This window comes from Podarcis liolepis (assembly GCF_965112155.1).
Source record: "Podarcis liolepis genome assembly, chromosome: 10".
In the NCBI taxonomy this organism is placed as follows: Eukaryota; Metazoa; Chordata; class Lepidosauria; order Squamata; family Lacertidae; genus Podarcis; species Podarcis liolepis.
The window spans coordinates 30,021,490-30,030,464 of record NC_139562.1 but is presented as its reverse complement, the minus strand read 5'-3'; the positions used below and the strand labels follow the sequence as shown (position 1 = coordinate 30,030,464).

The 8,975-nt window shown below is 46.1% G+C and overlaps 1 protein-coding gene across 2 annotated transcripts in view; it reads left to right on the top strand.

Annotated features, from left to right (window-relative positions):
• The first annotated feature begins 5,345 nt into the window (after positions 1 to 5,345).
• SUN2 (Sad1 and UNC84 domain containing 2) overlaps positions 5,346 to 8,975 on the top strand; it is a 30,544-nt gene continuing 26,914 nt past the window's right edge. Inside the window, exon 1 of one of the 2 annotated variants that reach the window (XM_083462312.1) lies at positions 5,346 to 5,802. The gene's annotated coding sequence lies outside the window, so the exon portion shown is untranslated. Of the gene's footprint in view, positions 5,803 to 6,136; positions 6,339 to 8,975 lie in introns of those variants that run through there. The other variant, XM_083462313.1, reaches the window with a different exon arrangement.

Below are 8,975 nucleotides of genomic sequence, written 5' to 3'. Positions count from 1 at the left end.
GCCCCCCCGGGGGGGGGCTCCTCCTGACTGGTGTTTTATTGCGAGTGTATTCTGAAACATATTCTTGACACAATAATAGTGCCTTAATGGTGGGTTTATTTTGCTTTAGTTTGTTCTGCAATGCTATCTCAGTGCTACCACATCATTGCTGTCCATAGTAGCTACCACACAACAAAAAGCAGGACAAAAATAAAGTGAAACATTTGTGGCATAAAAAATTACAGGTTTCCAGCAGGAAGTTACAGGATATGCACTGACTGGAATTTTCACAGTTTCACAATCCCATAACTTTTGCAGGTGCAAACTGTATGGAAAGTGGGATTGTGTGTGACTGCCCCAATAGCATAATGAGAACAAATAATTATGAATGTGCGATAAAAATGATATTTGTAGGCCCTCTCCTCTCTCTCTCTCTCTCTCTCTCTCTCTCTCTCTCTCTCTCACACACACACACACACACACACACACACACAGTCTCTTTCTCTCACAGACACAGTCTCCCCTATGCTCAGCATCACAAACAGCCTTCTCTTCACTCTCATATATAGACAAACAGCCCTTCTCCCTTACTTTACCTTCCCTTACACTCTCACACACTTGTAAAGCTCTGGCCCAAGTCCACATGACAATTAGAATTTTACACCACCTCTCCTATCCCTGGGTAAGACGGGAAATTGTTCTGATGCAGTGTAAAATGTATTTTCACGTTCTGTTGAATTGCGGAATGAATTGCAGAATGGTCCTGACTGAGTGGGAACAGCACAGGGCAGTTCCACAACAATGTGCTCTTAGCTTTCCCTGTAAATATCATGCCTAGCTCTGACCATGTCACAGATGGATGTTTGCAGAGAGAAGTACAGGCTAACTTGTGGGGAAATGTCAGGAAATGTGTGCATTTCAACAAATTGTGAGATTTACCTCTTGGTTTGGGGGCACTTCCAGATTGGGATCTTCTATTGTAAACAGATCATAAGGATTGGATTTCTCTTTGCACATGTTTTGCAAGTTAGCTTCTACCCATTCCCATTTTTTAAGTCATGGATATTGATTGCTATGCCACCCAGAAAGTTGTCTGTGGACAGACACCGGCTGCCTCAGCCTGAAAAGCAAAATGAGCGCTGCACCTTTGACTGAACTTAAACATCCAGGGGTCCTTTACCTTACCTTTTCCTGCTATGCCACTACTTGTCTTCCACACCAGTGGGCAGATCTTGACACAATATATGTGGTGGGCTGCTTTTCTGTCCCTCCTCTCAAATATTCCTCCTCTGCCTTCTGTTTTGGACATGTGCACAGATATTCTGTTCCTGTACATGCACACCTTAATATGTACCGGTATATTCACAATGGCCAAAATGGAGGCTTATTTTGTGTGTGTGTGTGCAGGAAATGTACATTTTCATTTAGTTCTTTTATTTTTATGTTTATTCTGCCCCTGTCTTCCCTCCCCCACAACTGCAACAGAGGGCTCCCTTGTGTTAATTAGCCAGGGATTATAGGACTTTGCACTAAGGATCATTAAGCTTTTGGCATGGGGAGAATTAAAGGGGAAAAGGGCAGAGAGGACACATTTCCAACACCATTCTGATACCATTTGTAGAAAACAGAGAGGGCATGCCCATCACATGCCTAGGGTGATTTCCCTCAATCTTTTACCATTTCATTCCACCAAATAATACATTTAAAAATTAAATTACATACAGTTTAAATGGAAATCCTGTTTATCCACCTGCATCATATTAGTATGCCTGGATGGCTCAGTTGGTGAAAATGTGGTCTGATAATGCCAAGGTTGCAGGTTTGATCCCTGTATGGGAAAGCTGCATATTCCTGCTTTGCAGAGAATTGGATTATACTCAGGTTCCCTTCCAACTCTACAATTCTATTATTCAAGGCTCAGCACAATAAATTCTCTCTTAGTTCCACTAGAGGGAGTTAGATTCTAATCTCTAGCATCATTTCATGCCAAGAGTGTAGCTGGAGTGGGGAGAACAAAGTACTGCTTAAAACTGTTGTGGGTTTGGGCTTTTTTCTTAGATTGTGTTAACTTCAGGCCTGTGCTTAGGTGTTCTCTCTCCTCCTTGTAGGAATGGAATAGATTGTCACACTGCCAGATTAAAAGAACTAAATAAATCTGCCTTGCTCGTTGGGGATTAATGGCTATAATTTTGGATTCTAAACAGGAAGGAAAGGTGACCGAGGCTGCACTTATCCAGGTAAACCAGTAGAAGGAATAGACAGGAGAGAGCGCTAGTAATGAGTGCACTAGTGTAGTAATCCAGCTGACTATGTTTGTTCCAGGATTTTACTTGTACTGGGAAGTACCCAGCACACAAATGGGTCCTCCTGATTGCTCTGCCACCTGTTTGTTCCTCAGCACTGAATGCAGAACAGGTCCTTACAGCAGTTCCTTCACACATGAAGGGCATACTAAGCAACTTACATTTCCTGTCTTGGCCCTTTCATCTCATCCTGCTCTAACGGAAGAGAGAATTGAGGTTGTTATAACAAATGCGTATTTCCATCTGGCTGTAGCTGAGGAAGAGGTGAGGCCGCAAAACCCATCCATTGGTTCGGATTACCTACCGTTTTGTGCCTCTCCTAATGAAACTGTTCTTAGCAGACATTCTACTTGGTCATTGTGCTACTGGAAAGATGTTTTTGGTGCTCAAGTTTCCTTGTTTTCATTTTCTTTCTCTCCCCTCCCCCTTTCCTTTTGTGCCATGTGTTTTTGGTTGTAAGCCCAAAAGCAGTTTCTGCATCATTTTTTAAATCTTTGTACAGCACCTGCAACATTTTAATAGTTTGGGGAAAATCCTAGTTACTGAACATAATGTCTTTCCTGCCCACCTCTCTCCTTTGGCAGCGCACGGTTTTAACTATGGAAAGGTGAAATAGAAATAAAATTATGTATGCATGTATGTATGTATGTATGTATGTATGTATGTATGAAATAGTCCTATCAGACTATATCCTGGGTGCCTCCAGACTGTCACTATTTTCCAGGAGGGATTCGAGCACATACCAGAAATGTAAGTTTGTGTAGTTAAAGTGGATTAAAGTGTTTTGTCATCCCGCAAGCAAATCGAGATGAATGCTCATTGCTGTATAACTGCCCCGCAAACAAATTGGAACAAATGCTCAGTAAGGACTGGGCATAGTCTCTACTCTGTGTAAGCTTTGTGCAAGCAAATCAGGCCCAATTGCTTACTAAAGAGGTCCTCTGGAGGAGCCCTCTAATGATACACAAGGAATCTGTATATACATGCTGCTGCAGCTGCTTTTCTAAGGAAAGAAGTCATGCAAACAGGAGTCAGAAAAGGGGTGTAATTGGTATATTTATTTATGATACCCCAGGGTGCCCATTCCTTTCACTAACTGAGACGAAACAGGCATATGCTGCCTACTGCCTGCCCCACTCCTACCCCACCACTGGAGTGCAAGAGGCAGCATCCCACCACTGGAACGTCCCCCTTTCACTGAAATTCAGTGCCCCCGAAGCGGTGGGGTGAGTGGGGTGCTGCCTCTTGCGCTTCTGCCACCTGAGGCCTCCACATGATGGGTGGGCCAGCTCTGATGATACCACAGTAGCCTGCAGAACCCAGATAACATTCCTGGTTTCTCCCTCTGTTCTTCCTAGAAGTCATCAACATTTGGTACCTGGGTATTTCTATAAGATGTTTGGTACCTGAGTATTTCTATAAGATGGGCTGCCACAGGGAATCCATGCCTAATCTCCGAGCAAATTATACATTATTGGTTGCAAACTGATTATTGATTATACTTTTTATTTTCTTCCCCTGCTCTTTTGGCCTCACAAACGTGTGCTTCAGGATAACAGGAATCACTGATGGACTTACAAACATCATAAATTAAATAAAACAAGTCCATTCATTTAGTTGTGCTTAAGTGAAAATAGTGTTCCATGCACTTTTGGCATTTAAGGCTTGAGTTCTCACAGTGGCCAACCACAGGGGCCTGGAGGAAACCCACGTGCAGGACTTGAGCACAAGACCACTCCCCCCTCTGGTGGCTTCTAGCAACTGCTATCAAAAGTTTACTGCCTCCATTGTGGCAGTAGGCACTGTTAGTCTGTTCCTCCATTAATTTGTCTAATTTGTCTATCTAGGTTGGTGGCCATCACTGCCTCATGTGGAAGCAAGTTCCATAGTTTAACTATCCACTGCAGGAGGAAGTCCTTTCTTTTAATCTGTCCTGAAGCTTGAGGCACCAAAGGTAAACAAAAATCTCTTCTCCCCTGAAATAATTTATGTTGTTTTTATACTGCCTTTTTGAAACAAATGTTGCTCTTATTACGTAATTGCTTTTTTATAAAAGTCATAAGGTCATATGGTTATAATGGTTAGGGGATTTTTATCTGGGGGCGTTCTAATATAGCTTGTGGAACAAATTGTGGTTAAAGATGCTAGCAGAAAGAACAGGTGTTATATGCTTTTACAGAAATTGTGGTTAAGAAGAACACCAAGAAAACAAGGTATTGACATGCTTCAGTGAAATAAAGGAACATGGCTTTACTGTATTGCTAAAAACAGTATATAAGGGGCTTTGGGGAACGGGAAAGTGAATGGTAGTTGGATTTGACATTGCAATAGAATAGACGGACGCGATAGGTGTAAACTTCGCACACCCCTTTCTTAGTGGGCAGCGAAGGAGGGACTTGCGCTCAGGAAAAAGGGTATATATATATATATATATATATATATATATATATTCATGTTTGGTGTGTGCCATCCACCTTGCAAGTGTCTATTTTCAATAAAATATTGCTGCTTCATCAACTTTGCCCGGACTTTATTTCAGAAGGGGTCCTAGGACTTAAGTCCTGGGGGACCAGTATTTGTATCTTACACCTCCCCTCCACTTTCAACATGATTTATTGACAGGATGCTGCATGAGCTCCACATTAGAACAATCCTTTCATTAGGGCCAGCATGCTTTTCTAAAAAATAAAAAAGCGTCCGGTTTCGAGTTTCGTCAGAACTATTCATCATGGTTAACGAGGAAGAATATCTCAGCTGTTTCATTTTATTGTTCCCCGTCCAGAGAAGTCTACTACCGAACAGCATTGCAATAAAAAATAAATACGCTTTCACTTTTCCTGCTGGACTTTTTTTGCGGCGCTCCCCACAATCGCTTCGAGGAATTTTTTTAAATACTGTATTACTATTACAGAGTTTTATTGTAATTTCTGCCCGCTAGAGGCGCTTTCCCCGCGGCGGCCTTCCTTATACGTCTCAGCCTCCAAGGGGCGGGGCGGAGGAGAGGGGCGGAGCCACCGCCTGTCGCAGCTCAACCCGCCGCCGGGGCCGACCTCCTCTTACGCAACCGGGCAGCTGAAGCCAGGAAAGGGAGCTGGCGAGGAGGCGGGCCCGACGTGTGCTTTTTGTTCAAACCCTCCAATGGGCGCAGGCCGTCGGGAGAGATTGACGGCGTAGGTCAGGTGCGGCTCTTGCCAATAAGCTCCCGCTGCTGGGATTTGACAGACGCACGCACACAAAACCCGGGCCATATTGTCGTCGTGCGGCTTCTCTTTAGCGCTCGGAGCAGGCGGGACCGGAGGCGGCGGCAGCTCCTGAGGATTAACTTAATTAATTGCAAAAAGGATCCAGCAAGCTGACCTCGCGCACATCCCCGCGAGGCAAAAGGGCTCTTGAGGGTTTTTATTTCCCATCCTTATTGTTGTCGGCATCTCGGGCGCTTTGCGGGATAAGTTTGTGCGCTTCAGGAGGAATCCCGGCTTGGAGAGGCAGAGGACAAGAGGAGACCGGAGAAGAAAAAAAGGTGGCGCCCTTTTGTTTCGTCTTGTTTTTTCCTCTGCCCCAGAGTCAAGCTCCCCTTGCGCTGTTGCCCCAAGTCCTCCCCACCCCATTCCCCAGAAGTCACCCCAGGCGAGCCCCCCTCGCGCTCAGCCGCCCTGCCTTGATTTCTTTCCCTGGCCCGGAACAAAGCGCCACTTCTTCTCCTTCTCTACCGCCTCTTTTAATGTCCCCCGTTTAAACAACAGTATGAAAAGACGCTCCGAATTGTCTCTCCGTTTATCTCTCGGCTTATCCCCCCCCGCCGCCCCGTCCTTGCAAGGAGCAGCGACGACCCGCCTCGCGCATGCTGCTTTTGTTGTTGTCCTCGCGAGGCACTGGCAGCTGCGGCAGATCGGAGGGACTTTTGCTTGGCAGGGAGACGCGTTGAGGAGGGGAGCGGCCCCATCCCGGGCGTGTTTTGCTTGGGTGTAACGCTCCTCGAGTTCGCCGGGACTTTCTCTTGGAAGTCAGGGGCTGCCGCCGCCGGAGGAGGGTGTTCTAGGGAGCAACGCGAAGCGGGTAGGGAAACGGAGCAGGGTGGGACTTCCTGAGGACGCCCTCCCTCCGCCCTCCCCGCGTGGCCGCCGGCTGCGGGTAGCTCAGGACGCTTCATTCGACTGGCTCGTTTTTATTTCCCCCCTCATATCTGCTCCCGGGTCCCGCTCGCTCTTTCTTTTACTGTTTGTAATTGGCTTGAGTGGTCCCTTCAGAAACCGTTAGCCCGCGACCGGTAACTCGCAACGGCAGCCCTTGCCAACCTGGTGCCCGCCCTCCATAAAGTTCAGGACTACAACTCCTATCGCCCCTGACTATTGGCCGTGCTGGCAGGGGCTAAAGGGAGGAGTAATAATAATAATAATAATAATAATAATAATTTTATTATACCCCACCCATCTGAGTTTCCCCAGCCACTCTGGGTGGCTCCCAACAGAATATTGATATTATTAATAATAAAGTGATCAAACATTTAAAACGTCCCTAAACAGAGCTGCCTTTAGATGTCTTCTAAAAGTCGATAGTTGTTTATTTTTTTGACATCTGATGGGAGGGCGTCTGAGGGCACTCAGTCAACAAGCAAAAGAGTTGTTGCTAGTGATGAATTTTAAAGGGGGTGGGGAGGTTCATACCCACTTGAAAGCCTGACTTCAGTGGTGGCTCATTATTAGGGAGGGGGGAAAACAGGACTATTTTGAAGAGTGTTTTTATTTATTATATTTGCTACTCCACCCCTTCCCCATACAGAACTTGTGAGGGTAAAATGGCACCCTGAGTTCTGTTGTGGTAGGTTGGACTGGAAGAGTGAAGTGACTGGCCCAAGGCCACCCAGGTAACTTTATGACAGGATTTGAACACAATTCCCGCCGCTACCACTAGTCCTCGTCCAGCCATGATGGGGAAGCGGATGACAATGGACTTCAGTTCCTGTCAAGACAGCCAGTGTGTTGTAGTGGTTACAGTGTCAAACTAGACTGAGAAGTAGATTAGGCTGAGAGGCAGTGAGCTTCATGGCCTAGTGGGGATTTGAACCCTGGTCTCCCAGGTCCTTGTCTGACACACTAACCGCTGTACTGTACTGACAGCCTTTGCTGTTATACTTTGTTCAGTGGCTTCTGCACATGTTCCAAGGTTAGATAGTCAGCCTTTACATTGGGAGCAAGTTTCAGGACTTGTTCTTTCTTTTTGCCTTTGCAAAAACCTGAACTGGGCCCCGAAAGGACTCCCTTTTCCCCAGATGTCTCAGTCATTCTCCTTATTGGGGGGAGGGTGGGGATGAAACTTGGTAAGAAAGGAAGGAGCAAGGCAGTTTGGCACATGCATAGGAAGTAACTTGACAGAGGTCCCTTATAATCTGCTGCTTTCCCCCTTCCTGTTCTGAAAGGAGGCCAAAACTGATCCCTAGAGTTAGCATACATGCTTTCTGTTGTATCCCCCCAGGGATAAGTGCTGTTTCCTAATAGCACTGAACAGATGCCTTTGTACTTTTCTTTTGCTCTTTGGGATTTGATATAAATGCCTCTTTACTTTGCGCCCACACGGAGTGGGGAGGAGTCTCTTGTGGGCTGCTGTAAAATGATGGAAAGGGGTGTGTGGAGCATAATAAGCCCTGTTTGCAGTATAGTTCTAGGCAAGTACAGGAACAGCTTGAGCATCCTGCTTCTGTGGAGGGAAGGGATTTATTTTTAAATTTTTTACAAGGATCCAGGGAAAGGGATCTTCTGCAGGCAAGCATGTGAACTGTCAGGGCGCCGTTTTGCCAATGTAGCCCTGAAGAGAATTGGCTGCATCTCCCAGAATAGCTGTGGTGCAGGATTACAAACGCAGGCTGGCATAACATGATCGAGATTTGACTGGTTTTGTTATTGAAGTTTCATAAGTGGTTGCCTATGAACAGCCTGGTGACTGCTTGCTTGTTGCTGTGATTGTAGAGAGCCAGGGAGGCAGACTTTATAACCGTATAAGGGGTGGATATTTGAGCAGAGTCAGGCTAGGTTTCTGCTGTTCGGACTGTTTTGCATCTTGGCAGGCAAATCTGCAGGGCGGCTGCCTGGTGGTGTAAAAATACAGCCGCTGCCAGAGGGTCACCTAAATGAGCCTGACTTAAGTCTGAGATGGCTCTCTCCTTGGCTGGCCTGGGACATGTGTTCTTTTCTTGGCCAAGAGCTCTGCAGCTCCCTGCCAAGTTTTGGCTCCTGGTGCTCTGAAAAGGAGCATGTGATTCATATGTCTGCTGGTTAGAAAGTTGAGCTCACGTGCTCAGGCCAGCCAGACGGAGGCTCTAGTGAAGGGGCCTGTAAGGTAGCAGGAACTTCTAGATCTCAGGTCGCAGTTCTTCCTGCTGGACAAGTAGCAATGCCCCTAATCCTCCTGTTTCAAGTAGAATTAGTAGATCTGCATCAGTTACCCTTTTACGAGTGTTTTCAGATGAGCTGTTTGTGGAGCATTCATTCTGATCCGCTTGGATGGCGGTCAGATGACATTTTGTCAAAGCAAGTGTTAGCCCAGTGCATTTTTCCATTGCTTTCCTTATCACAAAAGGTCTGATTTGGGGGAGGAAATGGGTTTGTTGTGCGAAACCTCCCACACATACCAGCCTAAACTTGTTAGTATGTGATTGAATCCCAAATGTTTTTGTCTGGAATGTGGCCATGAACTCTG